General features: G+C 46.2%; 1 protein-coding gene across 4 annotated transcripts in view; it reads left to right on the top strand.

Moving 5' to 3' along the window:
* Nucleotides 1–4,749: 4,749 nt before the first annotated feature.
* LOC118504934 (hemicentin-1-like) overlaps nt 4,750–18,017 on the top strand; it is an 88,953-nt gene continuing 75,685 nt past the window's right edge. Inside the window, exon 1 of one of the 4 annotated variants that reach the window (XM_036040028.1) lies at nt 4,750–4,982. The gene's annotated coding sequence lies outside the window, so the exon portion shown is untranslated. The remainder of the gene's footprint in view (nt 4,983–18,017) is intronic. The other 3 variants (XM_036040031.1, XM_036040029.1, XM_036040030.1) reach the window with 3 other exon arrangements.

Here is an 18,017-nt window from a genome sequence, read left to right as displayed (position 1 = left end):
GTTGGAACACTCAGAATCATATGAAACCGTTGAAAACATCCGGAACCATTCGGAATCATCCGGTTCCGCCAATTCATACTGTTCCGACGAGACGAGTTCGACGTTTCCGAAGGGTTCCATACTATTCTAACGATTCCGAACGGAACCATTAGTTCCAACGGTTCCGAATGGTTCTGATAGTTTGAAAGATTCCGAATCAAACCAGCCGGATTCGGAGTTGAACCTAGGGCTTATTCCAAACAACCCATCACTACTTGGAATGCCGAGTGTTGGTGTTGGGTTTTCCGGTTCAATTTGGAGAGAGAACAACGCGAGCTCTGATTTCTAAGCGCTGTCGCCTGCAATTGATGAAAACAAATTTCCCAAACCCATTCGAACGCTCTCCACCTTTCCCATTTCCCCCAAGTCCCCTCCTCATTCTCACTCATTTCCGCGCACGCACTCGCGAAGAGTTATGCCCGGGTAAAACATTTTATTGTTTTACTACCAAACAAACACACACACACCCAAACACACCATCAAACCGACGTTGGAATCTTCGCTCTTTTTTATGGATTAACCGAACGAAACATACCAAATTTTAAGCACGGAAGGGTGGGCGAAGGTTGGGGCCAGTCAAAAAAAAAAATGAAATCGAAAGTTGCTTATGATTCATGTTGGCTTCTGTACCGAATTGCGGATTCGGCAAGGAGTCCGTTGGAAATGGAGGCGAAAGCAAAAAAGCCAAGATCCCCGAATGTTTCGCATGCTTTGGCTTTGTTTTTTTTTTCGGGGCGCGTGATTTATCCCGCTTAGCCTTAACTTCCATTTCCTTTTGCGTAACATTTTTGAGGTGAAATCAAAGCAAGAATCATTGACGCTTCCGACGAGTTGGGTTTTATTTGGCCGCGATGGAAAGCGCCGAGCTATTAAACGATTTCGGATAGAAGCAAGAATTTATTGCCCCGGTCACCCTCCCGGTAGTGGGTTAGGATATGCCGAAAGATATCCCTTGGTGCTGCTGCTGCTGCTGCTGTCAGAAGCGGCAGGCGATGGGTTTATTTCTTTGTTGCTTGGCCGGTGTTTGGCCTGCGGGAGGATTGCGCGAAGGAATTTAGAGAAGTTTTTCCACCCGACCGGACCGCTTTGTTTCTTTTCCTTGGAGCTGCGCCGAAGCCTGGTTAAGGTTGGATTTGGTTCGGTTGGCCGGGGTATTTTTTTGATAATGGTAACGCGTTTATTGTTGGCGAACGAATCCTGGCCGGTGATAAACTCGCCCGATTCCGTTCGTTTTATCCGATTTTGAAGGGATAAGTTTTGATCTCGCTGTTGAAGGTAAACGCCGATTTAGTGGCGAGGGATAAATTGTTGAGCCGAATCGTGGATGTACCAAAAAGGGCAGTCAGTTTTATCAACTGGCAAACGGTATCGCTCGGTGTGATTTTTTGCTTCGTTGTTCAATTACCAACTTAATAAGGTGAATAATGTGGAGCAGATTCATTTAACGAGGTGAATCGGTTGCATACACACAGCCGACTTATTCTCGTTATTGAATACACAACACGCAACCGCATTATTGATGGTTGGGCGTTGTAGGTTTGTAAGAGAATAAACGTGAGCAGCAGAAAAAAGAGACCCAAAACACCCGTCCTTACACGCACCACGCTGTCGATGTTCTGCTAAATCGTTCAAAAATGTGTGTCTACAGTGAAATGGAATGTAGAAAATATTATTTACCCAAACAAATACCGTCCCGGGCGTCGGTGCTCGGTTTACTCGGGTGGTGTTTGATTTTGCGTGTAACTTTGCAGCCCGCCAAGTATCAAACTGCACTAACCACGAATGTGTGAGCACACGATCGAAACGCAAAACCCCGAATTTTCGAAGGGAAAACGAAGCAAAAAAATAAAACAAGGACAAAACAAGCTCGAATAAATAAACCCATTGCTTGTCTCTTGCTCTCTCTTACTCTCTCCTCTGGCGAACGGTTTAGCTATTTTGGTGTGCCTGTTTGCCGTTTTATTCAACCAACACGCGCCACTTGCCGATCATCGGCGTTATGCGTAAACGCAACGTCGATTTGTGCGACGACGAACGGTGAAGTGGATGGGCACAATTTGGTAACAATACGATTTGCGTTACCATTCTGGTGTATTTTCCACGGAACCACAAAAAAAAACACCGTGTGCAATGGTGTGTCGTCAGCCAAAGCCAAACCTTTTCAAAACACGCTCATCGATGTCAGTCAGGGATTGGCGGTTTTGGTGGCGTATTATTCTATTAAATATTGGCAAGCGAGCAGCACGCTTCGAACCGTTTGACAGGCGTGTGACGACTGTTTGTGATGCAATTGTAAGCGTTTTGATGGTTAAAATTTTCCTTCCTAGAACAACTGCAGCTTTTTGAAGCAAACAAACACAACAAAATGAGTAAAGTACCAGGCGTCTCCACCGCGTGCATCGTTCGTCGAGGCAACAGAGGGTGCATTAACCGGCTGCCACCAATCGACGATCAAACAAAGCTTTATCGCATGCAAAAATCCCAATAAAAATCCGCCTTCCAATCAGGTTCTCCCCCACGCGGGACAATCAATTCCACGATAATGATCAATGTGATCGGTGTCAACTCACCACGCACTCACACACACGCACACACAGGGTGTTAAGTACTGCCGGGAGTACAAAGGGCACCCGAAACTACCTCCCTCGGGGGAAAGGTTTTTGCGGGCTTACAAACCGTATCAGGGATTTAAAGCTTATTTATTGAATTATAAAATATATGATGCATGCGTTTGCTTGCATCGCTCCACACACACACACACTCGAACGGGCGCGTGTGTTTGTTTATGGTGTTTTATTACCGCGGAGCGCGATGCGTCGATAACGTGCGGGCGTTGGTGGCGTGGGATGTGGGTGAGAGATTTGTTTGCTTTATCAGATTGCAAGCTGTGATTGAAATTATTTACTCGTGCACGAATCACATAAAAACAGACACGGAACCCGGAGAGCTTATCGTTCAGCCCGAGGCGAGAACCAGAAGCAAAAGTATGGGCGAATGTTAATTTTTTGAAGGAACGGATGGTGATGTGGATTTTTTTCGGTTTTTTTTCACGACGATAATCGCATGTGAGTAGGTGTTGTGGGTATTTTCTTTCGCTGCGTTGATGAGAGGATTTGTGGGAGGATGTTTCACGTTGGAACATTATGATGATGATGATGATGATGATGCTTTAAATTTAAATTCGGATTAAAATGCATCGGTTGCAGTACTTTACCGAACGGAAGTTATGACAATGCGCTATTGATTTGTGGTGTAAATGAAGCAGCATCGCCCCAAAAAGTATGCAATCAGCATCACTTTCGAACTTTTTCACGAATAGCTTGATCGTTATCTTGTTTATTAAAAATGTAAAATTTTATTATCATATTCCATTCAAGGGAATAGCATCGAAGCACATGTTGTATATGTTTATGAAATTGCTTCATGACGTTTTTGCCAATCGCAGTCTTCCAAGCGTTCTGGGGGAATATCATAATTTAAGTCGTTATTTTGGCGTTTGAATCTTGAATACTCTTCAACTAAGTGCCAGACTACCACCAAGTCCATGTAGATGGCCTGATAAGGCTTTAGGTTTTAAGAAGAGGCTTGACCTTCCGGTGTCATTCGCCTGTCAAGTCTGTTTCGCTTCACGATGGAGAGACTTCCGTATCAACAAATCCTTCTGAGCATCTTTTTGTTGAACTTAACTTGGAAGAATTCATCAATTTAGGATATGTTCAATGTCTCACAGCCGTATGTAAGTCCTGGGATTAAAAACTATTCTATCCTTCCCCAGCTTTACAAGTATTGAGCGTATTAGCGTCGTGACAAGTATTGAGAGGAAATTATTCATCAGGCTGTAGTATGATCCAGCTACCAGCACCAGCCAGCGTCCTAGCCAGTAACTCAGCATCAATTTACACAATTACACCAGCTTAATTAATTGATTGTTAGTAGGGGGTCGGTGGTGCCACTATAATTTTGGTTTTCACCTCGTCAATCTCCAACCCAAGGTTTTCTGCCTCATACTCGATCCTATGATGATTTTCATAAAAAAACCTCAGACCAACGATGTCGTTGTCATCTAAGGATTACAGGACCTAAATTGATTCAACCCACCACGAATCAATCTAATACGAGGAGGGATTTTTTATATTGAAATCTTAAATTGAATCTTTAATGCTTGAGTTCATCTGACGATTTTGGTGAGTAGGATTCTTATCTGAAAAAAATATCAAAAAATGATTCATTAAACGAAAAAAATCTTAAAAGAGTTTCTCATTAGAAGATAACATCGGTGATGAGCAAAATACAACAGTTATTACGATGCCGACATTCGAAAATGTTCAACCCTTGCCATTTCTTGATTCACCTTCCCCTTTTCGAAAATGAATCCGCATAAACTCTGACCCCTTAGAATGAATCCTTTTCACGAAATATTTTCCACGCGATGAACCAAAACAAGTGAACGAACAAAACGCTTACGAAACAGCATGCGCAAATCACGCTCTCGGTTTACCGGTTTCGGATTTTCTCTCGCTAGAAAGGAAAAATTCCATTTCTGAAGCGTTTTCCTCTCTTCCGCTTTGCATGTAACGCTTCCTACACAGCTCGGCACGCACAGCACGAAACAGGCCTGTTCGGGCACGGCTCGGGTTTGGCATGGTTCGGGCCCAAACCAATCGCACCCGCAGCACGACGGCACAACGCAACGAGTTGTTTTTCCCACCGCCAGCTGTCAGTTGACGTCGAAACATACGCCGATACGGTCTCGCCCGGTCGGTGCTGTTGTGCAGGGCGAATTTTTTGACAGCTGCCGTTTTGTTGGACACGGGCCAGTTAGTTTTTCCACCGTTTTGTGTAGCACGTGCGTAACACTCCCACCAACAAAACAAAACATAAAGCCCAATCTAATGCGTAAGGCGATTTTCGTGGAACACGTTAACGAACTGTGTGCGATCCCGGTAAGGAAAGTAATCGTGAAGCGACATATAATAAAAGCAGCACCCCTGTGAATACTCGGAAAGGGTTTATTTGGAGAAAAGGCGTCCGCCCCCTCCCCAAAACTAGGCTGCCAAACTGCAGGTGGCGGTGAGCTGTGGGCGTTCCACATACACAGACGCACAGAGGAATAATAAGGATTAAGTGATTAAGCAAAGTGTTGCACGTATGGATTGGGTGAGGCACGGATGCTCGGATCGTTCGCTCGAAATCGGGAAAACAACACCTTGTTTTCGTTGCGAATGTTGTTTTTTTTTTTCGTCTTGTCGTTCGCCCAAATTGTTATGATGTAGTGCGGATCACATACAGTCAGGCGCTCGTGCGGCTGCGAATGGCGAACACACAGATAGTCTCGCGCGCGCTAAAGCAAGTGGATTTACGATGGAAAATTGAGTCTTGAGCCGTACTGGTGAAAATCGTTCCGTTTTGCTCCGTGTGGTTAGACGTGTGTGTTTGTGTGTGTGTGTGTCTGTGGTTCAGTTGTTGGTGTTTGCAGCCTGTTTCCTTGCGTTCGCGAGTGCTTTCCCGGTAGTTCATAATTCATCGTAACGCTTTTCAACGCACAGCTGGTGAAAAACCCGAGCGGAAGTGAAAAGCAGGGCTGCCAAACACCGCAGACCCTTTTTGCGGGCGAACCAAATTCGTGTGAACCTGTGTGTGTGTGTGTGTGTGTGTGTGCGTGGGTTGATTTATGGTATGAACGTGTCCTGCGGTTGACGCCACGAGCGGTTGGTGGAGTGGCGTACAAGTGAAAACCCCGTTTTTCCAACGCACGTGGAAAATCTGTCAACACCCGCTCGGTGCACCCCGCTTCACCGTGCCGAGGCCAGTTTCAAATAAATCAGTCCCAACGAACGGAAACGATGAGAGAACGCCTTTTTCTTAAGCTCACCGCAACCGTGAGCAAGATACTCGCAGGGCGATATGCGTGGAGATATTGTAATAAATTTTACACAACAACCGCGCGTCGGTGAATAAAACATGCATTGCGTTCACGTGCGAGCTTCCGAACGCCCAAACCCAAAACCCAAAGGTTGGGTTCGCTGGAAGCTACAATAATAAAGTGTCACGCAGACGGAATTGAAATCGTGCCCGGTAAAGTGAAAGCAAATAACTGCAGAAACCATTAAGCACTCTAAAAATGGCACCGCGGTCGAGCAGCAAAACAAAAGGGAACCGAGGCGCTTTGTTCCGGCAGCTCGTGTAATGATCATAATAACCTGCCACATGGACCATTTGTGCTGCAGAATGTTTGAAGTGAAAAGTGGGAGCTAAATTAAAAGAAAACACCGGCCAAGATTTCGGGCGACTCGAGCGTCTTTGCCCGGCCACAAGCCCGCTGTAATCGTGCTCCATTTTGGGTTTGCTTGCTGCAGGAATAAAAAGAAAACGACGGATGGTAAAACATCACCGAAAGATGAAAACTGTAAGCGACTGGAGTGTAAAATTTGATTGCAATCTTTCCTGGACGTACCGAGCAAGCAAGCAGGCAAGCAAGCGAGTGAGCAAGGTTGTTGCTTTAAGCTCTTGGAAGTACATGGACACACACACAGGCAGACTGGCAAGATTTTCCCGGACGAACAAATTGTTGCGCGCGGCTGTGTGGCTATGTGGCACAGGACGAAGCCACCAAGATCGTTAGCATAAACAAAATGCCATCGTTTAGTGCGTATGGGAGGGCGTATGCTTTCCTTCCGTGTGGTTTTGTGACTGGCCTCACAGCGCAACCGATGCCGAAAAATCTTCCGCCCGCTTTCTACGCACTTAATCGCGCGAATATCATCGGCAAAAGGGTCGACGGAACCGACCACGCTTCCAACCATCATCTTGTAGCCCCCAAACGGAAAGGAAGAAAAAAAGGAAAGCCGTTCGTTAGTGAAGCATTTTCCTGGTGGGTGTTTGTGTGTTTCGGTTCGGTCGGTTGCGTTTTGTTTTAGTTTCGAGTTCGGGTTTTCTTTTTCACGGGGGTGCTTCGGGGTTTTCCGCTCGCTGTTGTGGGTCCTTTTTTTTTGTTTCCTGGTGCGTACTTATAAATTGTGCGTAGCGTCGCTAACAAACAGCAGTTCAATGCAAAACCTTTCAACGATCAGCCGCGCTGCCGAACGGAAGGGAAATCATTCGAAGGGTGATTGTTTTCCTTCTTATCGCATCGCTGACGATCGGCTCAAGTTGTACGGTGTAATGGGAAAAAGTCATCGTCATTGGCGTCACTGCTCGGAGGAAAAATGGCGAAGTTTGCTGCCCGCAAAAGGAAAGAAAAGGTTAGTATTGGGCGAGTTTTCGGCTAAAGAAACACAGAGAATGATTTAATACACACCATACCGGTCAAAGCATCATTGGACAGTTTTCTCGGCTGGACCGGGAATATCGGGAAGCGATTTTGCTTCTTTGGGGATCTTTTTTGCTGGAAAATATAAAAATAGAAATAACGGCCAGAGACACTTTTACCGCGAATCGTTTGCAGTTGATTTTAAAATAGATTTTCCAAACGATGTTTTGACTGGAATCAGACGCACAACATCACCTGTTGACGGTGGCACCCTTGGCTCCACCCAGACGGAATTTGTTCTATTTCTGTCCAAGATGCTCTCGCCAACTCTCTGCTTAAGACACCTGGATATACAGCTTCATTAGCAGTAGCTTACAGACGATTTTTTGTCTTCCATCGACCTTATACACAGTCAAAGCCAGTCTTTTGAAGCATTTTCCGCGAAATTTTCCTAACCTTCGCTATCCTCCCTCCCACCGGCAGAATCGATTCCAGGGAGCAGATGCCCAAAGTCAATTCGTTACTGGCATGTTCCATTCTGCCCTAATCGCTCAATTTCACTTGCAAAGCGGGCAGCGCGAATAGCAAACAGCTAACAGCACGCGTTAAAAACTTTTGCCATCCCGAACGCAGATTGTCTGTCTGGCTGCAAGCATCAAAGAGAAGCAGCAGCAAGATAAAAGTTTAAATGGATGCGTCCCAGCGCCAGGCCAGCGTTGAGTTGTTAAAGTTCACCTGAAGAAAACGAGGAAAATCTGTGCCGAAACAAACACACACACAGATAGATGGATAGATTTGTTCAGTCTGAAATCAAAAAGCCATCTCCGCACGGCTAAACAGAGTGGGGACGTTTAGGATGCTGATTGCCAACAACTTGTTGTCCGCCCGCCGAACCAAACGCAACTCAACTTTGGCCGTAAAATCAACAGAAAGCAACAGAAAGCCAGTGTTGTTTTCTTTCACGATTGAACGGCTCACAAAGGCGTGCACATTTCCTTAACGATCAGTCGGACGGGTCTTGCACTGCCGTCGTAAGCGTGCGCTGATTGGTTCGACGATTGGTTCGAATGTTGATTTGGTTTTTGCGTTTAAGCCCCTAAATGTTTGCAATCTTACGTTTATTTTTAAACATTTTCTTGCAGCGCTGTAAAAGTTGCGTTGAGTCGCAAATTTTTTATGGGCCGTAAAATTGAACCTGACATCTTCGGCAGTAAAAATAACCTGACAAATCGATGACTAATGCATCCATTTGTTAGTGTTTTCGTTAGCATGGAAAAGCTTTTCTCGCATTCTCTCTCTCCGAGAGAGAGCTGAACCGCAAAAGAAACTGCCGATTTGCATAAACAAGCGCATGAAAAGAAGCTTTTAGACAAATTGAACCATGATTTGGAACAACATTCTTAACAAATGCGCGTTCTCTTTAACTATGACGCAGTTAGCGTAAAACAGGCCACCCGGTTGAAGGTGAGCAATAATTAAGGAAGACTTCAACCTCGACACGTACCATTACCGCCAGGTTAAGGATACGCTTCGACACCGATATCTGTCCGTCGATGGCGCTACAAAGCAACTCCACTAAGCTCGCCGTGTTGTAAGTTGTAACCGGGAGCTGCACGGTGCTGCCAACACTTGCCATTCATATCGTGTTATCTTGCGTAAACGTGAGGAAATGTGTTTTTCTTACCGTGCGATACGTAAGCAGAGCACGATAACAACACCCGCCCTGTCTGTTGACTGCCCTGTGTGTCGGCACGTAGACGCTCTCGCTGCTGGAGATGTGCGCGTTTGCCGAGGATGCTAATTGAAAATTGACATTTAAAATCATCAGCCTTCGTGAATCAACAAATTCTAGCATCGTAGGCAAAAGTTTCGCCGCTTGGTTAGCGCCGGCAATCGCGAAGGAACTCCAGGACGGGAAGTGCCTGCAGTGAAAAAACGGTGAGCAAGTTTGGGAACAGTGTCGCGACATGTTACGAATATATAGATGTATACATTTCTTGCACCCAAGGTTGAGCTGAGCTGATGGTAAGGGGGGATGCAAAGTTGTTGCCTGTTTTCTGCTTCATCGTGCATCACCGGGTATGGCTTGCGGCAGGCTCTAGTGTAGTCACTACTTCAGAGTTTTCTGGGCGCTAGCTGCTGTGTTCTAAGAAGCACAATGTACAACTATGAACCATCTTGAAGACAGGCGAAGACTTGCCGCTGGTTTTTCGTTCCCTGCTACACAACACTGCAAACCATGTACACTTCGCAACAAAGACTTACTTGCGGTGGTTCTGATGCGAGCCTCAAATCAGCGTTCAAGACAACGCCGGTGTTGAGGAATGGGTCGAATGGTGTAATTTCGCGCACAGATTCAGAGCAGCAGTTGCGATTCAATCAAGGGCTGAGCTGGAAATGGGGGTAATGTGTGGAAGATTTTTGCCAGCATGACAAAACCTGTCCGGGATATGAATATTACCGCGAGAGTGTGGGAGATCGCGGTTTCTGTGTGATAATCACACTGCTGTACGAGAACGTCTGTAGGGTGGAATGTTGCAAGTTTGTTACTCACTTGTATATTGTTTTCGTCGAAGCAGCTTGAGCGTTGCTTTAGCTTGGCTCATCTGCTTCTGGTTAGATTCGCGAGGTTCTCAGAACGCTGCAGATCTTGTGCGTGTTGAGGAGCCAATTGACAAGTTCAATGATGAGTTTGATGTTATTATTCATTTTTGAAACATTTCATCGTACTACAATCAATCAAGGGAGCTTTTTTAAGGATATACGCGGTACTTACCAGGGCAAAGTACACAGGAAAGATAAAGTTATGGCGCCTAAAGTTATGCAATTTCAAATAGCAAAAATACTGGAAAAGCATTCAGGCCCGAAAACTACTTCATAGCAATGTTTGCTTTAAATATATGATCCATTTTATTTCATTTTTAATGACAAGATGAGTCCTGTCATTTGCAGCAAGAAACTTTATTTCCATTTTTCTTAGTAATCATTGCGCACCTTTTAAAGATTTGTCGTTACATGTTTTACGGTTTCAGAATAATGATAGAAATGTAAAGCAAACGACCGTTGTTAACTGAAGGGGATTAAATCCTACACAAAACTTTTTTGTCGGCAGACAATAATGTTCAGCTTACTTGCTAAAACCATCGTAGACTCCCCATTAGTAGATGCTGTCGAAAGCAATGCAAATTGTATACATTTGGGCGCATTTTTTTAAACCACGCCCAGCACGTACGCGAGTTCCGGAGTTGAATCAAAATGTAGTAGTTGCATTTTTGATGCATCTGAAATTCCAACCACAAATGCTATTAACTTCGCAAAAAAAAAAATGCATGACAACAATTTCACTCCATTAAACCATCATGTCGATTCGGCGTGCAGTTCTAGGAATTCGCTACTCTCTAAAAAAAAAACCACCACACATCCAGGTATTTAGCAGCTAATCGTGCATAAAATTACATTGAACCGAGTTTTTCCTGCACGTATAGCATGCATAGCATTTTTGAGTTAGATTTCCAGTGAAAACCAGACATCGCAGCTGCAACATTATCCAATTCAAAATTGCAAACCTAATGAGATTCTTCACCAAATCCAAATTCATAATTACGTACTTTTATCTGTGCGAGTATTGTATGTTTCGCCCTAAACCATAATCCAGCCACAAGCGGGGGGGGGGGGGGGGGGGGGGGGGAAGGGTTAGCGAAATCTGGGAAAACATTTTCTGCGCCAAAACAAAAAAAAAACAAAAACACCCCAACTTCAACAACTCACCCTTACTGGCGCTAGTTTGGCCAGCTGGCTACGGATAAATAGCAAACGTCCGGTACGATTTAAAATCACTTGTTTAAATCCGCGCCCGCTCCTTCGCTCGCACTTTGCCACAACTTTGGGGAAGGGGGGTTTTTTTCACCGTGTGTTCGTTATCAGATTGTGGCTGCGCTGCATATTTCCACGCAAAATGCAGCACCGTGCAATTTCCCGGTGAACCAGATTAAACACGAACCGGCATTACGATTCCCGGTGCTGTTTGTTCGCGAGATAATACCACGTGTGTACATGCCGCACGATGGCCGGTTGTAGATTGCGTAGTCGTAGTTGCACCGGCTCAGCTCATGTCCGATGTAACCGGGGAGGCTTAACCGAGCTTCGGGTGGGTGGGGAATATGGCCGTGTCCATCCGCTTCCTCCCAGCTGCATCAACAGGCCATCATCAGGTGCAGCACGGATCTACGGGATTTTCCACCATCCGTGACCGTGATCCGTGCAAGGGAGGAATGTCATCGTATATCAAACATAAATATCACCCGCAACCGGGGTTCCGGGATGCGGACCCCAACCAGCAGCAAGCATGGCAGCAGTTGGGCGGATGGAAAACATTCACGCTCGGTCATTGTACCGTAAACGGTACGCGTTTTTCTCTCTGACGAACCATAACGTCCGGTCGGTGGGAAATGGTTTTTTTACTCCCGATTTTCCTTCTTTCTTTCCCTTCTGTTCGTGGTGTGTGTTCGGAGATTGGACAAATGTTGTGATCGATAGCATCCCCTCATCAGGGCGGTGGGTGTGAGGTGGAGGCTCGAAAACTGGGCAGCAAAAAAGGAAGTCACAACGAACACAAAGCCGAACAGAGGAAACATAAAACATCACACCCCGCGTTGTGCGTAACGGGGTTTTGCGGTGGAAAAAAGCTCGGCGTGCGCGTTGACAAACCATGTGTCGACGATGTTGCTATTTTCCCATCAACCATCAACAATCATCAGCCATCTTCCTTCATCATCCTTCTGCCCGGTGTGTTCGCTGGTGTGTTTTTTGTTCATCTTACACTGTTTGCTCTGTCGTTACTTGCTGGTGGCAACAATTTTCCGCACGCGAAAATGTTCAGGGTGGTAGTCAGTCAATTTTGCTACCCACATTCGCACAGCACACTGAGTCGGTTTTCCTTCCCGCACTTTGCCGGCAACCCATTGCAGGCGGCTAGCCCCGAAACAGCTGCCGGTGCTGTTTGATGTAATCAATCAATTTTAATTTTATATATAAATTTACAGCACCATACCTCATTAATCATTCGATGCTTTCGTCCCGTAACGCGTCGAAGAAAAGCGGCGGCCAGTGGAAAAGAAAAAAGGGATGAAAAGAAAACAACGCCCGACCACGTAACGCGTGTTGTAGCGCGGTTCGATGTGTTTCGTCAGCAATACATCGATTAGGGGAGAGACCCGGGGACTTTTTTGTTGTTGTTGTTTCGCCCCATTTTAAAATCCCGCCCGTGGAAAAAGTTTCTTCTTTTAACTTTTTACGGGAATTTTTCGCGGTGAGCCGAGTCGAGCGTTGATGGGTGTGTGTGGGATGGAAAATATATTCAATTAACGCGCCCCGAAAGTGGTGTGCCATTTTCGGGTGGCTGCTCATCAGCATTGTTTCCCTCGGTGATGGGGCTGACTTCAGAAATTTACCCAGCGTTTTTTGTGCGGTGATTGAAAGTTGATTGGAAGGTACACCTGTTAGGCAGGTGCTCGCAGCGCAAATCAACAGAGAGTGCTTGGTTCTCCATTTTCTCTGGTACGCAACTACACGTTGATTGATCGATTCGATTCGATACTGTTGCGATGTTTTATTTTTCACTGGCCGAGTGAGCTCACCTGCGGTCGGTTTGATGGGCAAGTTTTTTTTGTATGCCTCATTCCCAAACCACTAGAAGAAATTGGTACATAATCTTACCGTCCGCAGTGCTTGAAGGGATGCGAAGCTTATCGGCAAGCATCCCAGCCTCGAGATCGACCACGCTCGCCAAGCTAATCGGTATCTCGCTGCTGGACGCCTGCCCCAAAGTTCGCTTTAAATTATCCCACCGACTGACTGCCCGGCTTGGGCTGCCAGGGTCCGAAGACGAAACAGATCCGTGTGCTTGATTGATCGTCCTCGTTTCCATCACGGGCACCACCGGACCGGCAGACCTGGTGTCTGGCAGATAAGCAATCGAGCCAGCAAAACCCAACAAGTCAGCCCGAATACGTTTTTTTGTTTTGCCCTCAGTGAACAAGAGCATTGAACTAGCTTGTGTGTGTGGATTTTTTTTTCTTTCTCTCTCCCATGGTGTGTGCTTTTGAAGAAGAAAATTCAAATTAATTTCCCTGACTGCGATGCGGGGGCTGCTAGTGAGGCTGAGAGCTGGGCGGAGTTTCTGGAACGAAAAGTTCACAAGACAAGCACGCAAACAACCGACTCGTTGACCAAGATTGCCAAACAGCTTCAGCAGACGCCAGGAGGAAAGAGGGGTGAGGGGCATGAGAGATAGGGAGAGGGACAAAGTTTTGCCTTCTGTCCGAGCTCACAGACGCTGGACTTTATTGAATCGTAACGAAATGAATTTCCCACCATACTGGCGCACGGCAATGAAGGAGCATGGTGGTCGAAGGATCGTCTTACTGCTTCTTTTTTTGTGTTCAATACTTTATGCTCTCTCTCTCTCTCTCGCTCTCTTTCTTGTTCTGGTGGAGTGAAACAAGCATGACAATTTTCGGAGACCAACACCCGAACTAATAAGCAAGAATTTTAGTGAATGCTTAAGTTGGCCAGTTGTGCAACAAATTAGGAAAGTTTTAACCGATAGCTGGAACGCGAACGAGATGGGGAAACCCCGAGGAAAACCAGCTCGCCCAAAAACATACCGTAGGAAAAGCGAGAAACGATTCGAGTCGAGTGCCCTTTTTTCTTCCATTGCTGCTGCTGCTGCTGCTGCTGTGTGGTGAAATTGGAATTTCCAGTGGAGTCGTTTTTCTTTCCCTACTGCGGTGCCATTGAACTAGCCCAGCGCTATTGGAGACGTAAAGTGGTCAAGCATAGTTGGGAGGAAAAGTTTCACAATGAATCGATCGAAGTGCGTCAAAGTGCGAACGGGGAAGCATAATTAGGTGGACAGTTGTTTACCGACCGCTTGCTGTGGGCGGTAGGGAAATTGTGTTCGTGGGGATTTATTGATATTGAGTTTTTATTGAGGTTTTTTTTAAATAAAAACAATGAGCTAAATATAAATGAAAAACTGCATACAGTGATGAGACTAAACGCACATTTCCGACACCAGCAGCAGTATCAAATTTACAACCAATCGGCCTGTAAAATTTACGAGCCTTCTCGCCCAAACTTTCCGCCTGATTATGTCTCATTTGCTCGCGGACAACATCAACCTTTTTTTTCGCACCAGGCATCGAGGCGAATGAATCTGCCTGCTACGAACTCCTGGCCCAAAAACCTACAAAATGATAATTTATTTGCTTCGGGGAAAGCTTCTACATTATTAAAGCATCGTTACCCATGAGCCAGCCGGCGGCCATCTGGTCCGTGTTGGCTGTGTGTGTGTGTGTGTGCGCGCGTGTATGTATGTGAGTGTTGATTTAGGAACCCGAAGAGGAAATGAATCGCTTCACGGTGACCGTGAAGCAAAAGGCCTAAATGTACAAAATTTCCACCCCGAAAAGCTTATGAGAAGCGCGTCGTTATTTTTTGCTCCATTTTACATGGTTTTCGGAGTGATTCATCTTATTTTTTTCCCAGGCTCGCCAAAATTTTAGCTAGTGATTCAGGGCTTTTTTGCGCTGCTTCGAGGGAACAAAACGAAACAAACAAAAAAATCATAATAAAGAATGAGATAAACGACAAAGCTCACTCCGTTTCGCTTGGGTTATTAATTAATCTGGAAGCAAGATGCAGCAGGCCGCATGATGCTTTTTGGTCAGCACTTTGTTATGGACGCGTGTGTCTGTCTGAGTGTGTGTGTGTGTATTTGTGTTGCTGGGAAAAGCATAAGCGGATCCGCCAATGTGAAACAATGCGCTCGGTCGGTGGTTACATTACGGCACGGCTTATGCTCACATTGCCATCATCAGCATTGCATGCAGCAAAAGCTCGACCCGGTAACGACGACCCGTAGCCGTGTGACGGTGAAAGCCATTAGCCCGTAAGCCTTGTTTGTGCGCCCGTAAGCGAATGCAGCCGGGAAAAAGCTTTAGTCTTAAGACCATTTTTCCAAACAGAAGCCAGGTTAGGGTTTTGCGGTTTGGCAGAGTTTTTTGTTGTTGTTGTTATCAACCAGTTTTGTGGTGGAAAATCTGCTTTACCTCCGTGAAGTAAAAGTTCTCAACTCAAGAAAGAAGAGTATGCAGAAAGCTTTAACGCCTTCACACGCGTTGATGATGATGATGATGATGACGGTGTTGATGAAGAAGATGGTTCCGATACCGTCCATTTCCGTGTGTCACCCGTCGCATCATTAAGATATCTTCGAACGGAGGCGCTCTCACACACACCCATCCAGATAGTAAATCAATCAAGCCGGGCTAATGAACGAACGATGAAGTGACAGACGCGCCCGGTTCGGGCTGCATTATGAAATATTAATTACCAGCCCCTGCGACTGTGACGTACCAGGCGCCTCCATTAAGCCGGCGTGCGTATGATGGATGGATGCCGCTTTTCGATGCGTACCGTCGTACCGTGTTGCGTCCGATAATGATTTCGCTTATCAAGGTGCTTTTCCAGCGGACCCTGGCGATGAAGGCACACTTTTACAAACGACAAAAACCCGTGGCCGTTTCATCGGTTGTTGCTGTTGTTCCGTGAGCGAATGCAGGCTGCGTTCGGCGAAATATCTGCCCGGGGCCATTTGCTGCCGTTCCGAGGGTGGATTAGCGAAACATCAACGGGTCGAAATTATGCTTCCCAGGAAGCAACAGGTCCAACCGTACGCCCTCGAAACGGTAACCTTTTAGCAGAACAAAGCCGATAAGTATAGATTCCATTTAGGCGAAGCCTTGTTTTAACTTTATGCACCGTTCCGTATTTGGAGAAGCGAATCACGAACCTAGCGCTAACGCGTTTATATCTCTCGCTCGAAGCAATTTTCTCGGACCGAGGTAGAGCAATCGGCAAATCTCTGCACGAGTGTCCTGGTGGCAAAATTGACGCACAGAAAGAGGATTTGATTATCACGGCTATTAGTGAGTGTTAAGTAAAGCTTAATCTTTAAGCGCTTTTTTCGATGCCGTTCGGCTACTTTTAAGGCGATTTGGATCTTTCCAATCCACTTGGCTGCTTGGGAGAGCGTTCGTGTTACACAGTGTGTAATCGGTTTTTCTTAAACCTCAAATCGATCGGATTTGGTGAATCTTTTTTCCTTCTTCCTGTGTGCGTGAGTGTGTGTGTATGTCCTGTATACATCGCTGATTACATTACTCGCTCCCATCGCTTCTTATCAATCTTTGAGCCCCAACCCAACTTACCGCACACAGTCAGGGCACCAGGAGGCGGATCCTTTTTGTGTGTTGGTTAGCCGGCTAGCCACTTAGTCGTAAAATGCCCACGCCGAAATCTAATTTCCTTCCATCAGTTAGAACGCACCATCGAGGCGTCCTTCAGGACGCCGGAATCGAGAGTTATGCGAGTGTGTGTGTGTGTGTGTGTTTTTTACTGAAACTGTACTCGCCAACGGTGTCGTAAATGTGGGACCGTGGGCGAAAATATTGGCGCAAATGGGAAACTCCACCAAACCAAGCCAAGCGACCAGAGAGAAGGGTAAAATTCAATCAATAAAATCTCACCCTACTCCGATTGCGCATGTGTGTGTGTGTGTGTGTGTGTGTGTGTGTGAGTGTCAGTGGAACCGGTTGCTGTAGGAGGCTTTATAGTTGCCCATATAAAGTAATTCCATTTTATTTTATAGCTCAAAGAAACCCTGGCCGGCTTTCGACCACCGTCAGCTGACACCGTGCGGTTGTTGCCTTGCTTCGTATTGCCTTTTCGCTTCAACCGACCAACAGAACCAAGGTCCACACCGTTGCGAGCGGAAGTCGGTAGATATTTTCCCGTTCGGAAGGAAACGAATTCATAAAGTGAAAATGTGAATAAAATAAAGGGCCTTTTTCGCTATGCTCGTGCTCGGGACAGCGAAAATAGTAAAGTCGTCCTCCAGCAAAAAAAGGGGACCTCGACGATGGAGAAAACGATCGAATCGAACGGCATCTTGGGATGCTATTTCGGTGTGTGAATGAAGTTGAACTTAATCTCTCTCTCCCTCTCTCTCCACGCTCGGAAAATGCTGATCCGGCGTGAATGTCCACCACAAACCCAGACGGAAGGCTATCGATGACTGCGACAACACCGACAACGACGACGACGAACGATTGCACAAATCTTGTCCCGGTACGATGAAATCCTGGCCATGCTTCACCGAAGCCATTCGTTCCGTTTCGGCATGGTCGGCAGCCCGACCCTCGGTGGCATGTTGAATGTCGAAGTGCGAAAATCTAGACAGCAAATTTATGTTAATGCTCTCGTGCTGTGCGAAGGCAGCGAACTGGATTACTCCGTTCCCATTCCGAGCCCATCGCACGCAGTCTACAGCACCGGGTTCCGTTGTTTTATCTCGAGATTGCATCGCATTTCCGGAGTTTTTGCGCGGAACTGTGGCCCGTCGGGTTTTACACCCAGAGCTGGAGTTGTTACGCACGCGGAACACCACCAAAAAGAAACCCGGTGCCGAGTACCGAGCGCAGTTCATTTTATTTCGTACTAACTAACCAACGCACTCGTTCCCCACACAACACCCGTTGGGGGTCATTCCCCTTGTGACCCAACATGGTGACCATAGGGGGTGGGAAAAGGCTATTCCGGTGGCCGGACGGAAAATCGTACGAAAATATTTACGAGCGTGTATATTGGCAACATAAACATATTTGCC

This window comes from Anopheles stephensi, chromosome 2 (genome assembly GCF_013141755.1).
Source record: "Anopheles stephensi strain Indian chromosome 2, UCI_ANSTEP_V1.0, whole genome shotgun sequence".
NCBI classification, from domain to species: domain Eukaryota; kingdom Metazoa; phylum Arthropoda; class Insecta; order Diptera; family Culicidae; genus Anopheles; species Anopheles stephensi.
This window is presented reverse-complemented; position numbering and strand designations above follow the sequence as displayed.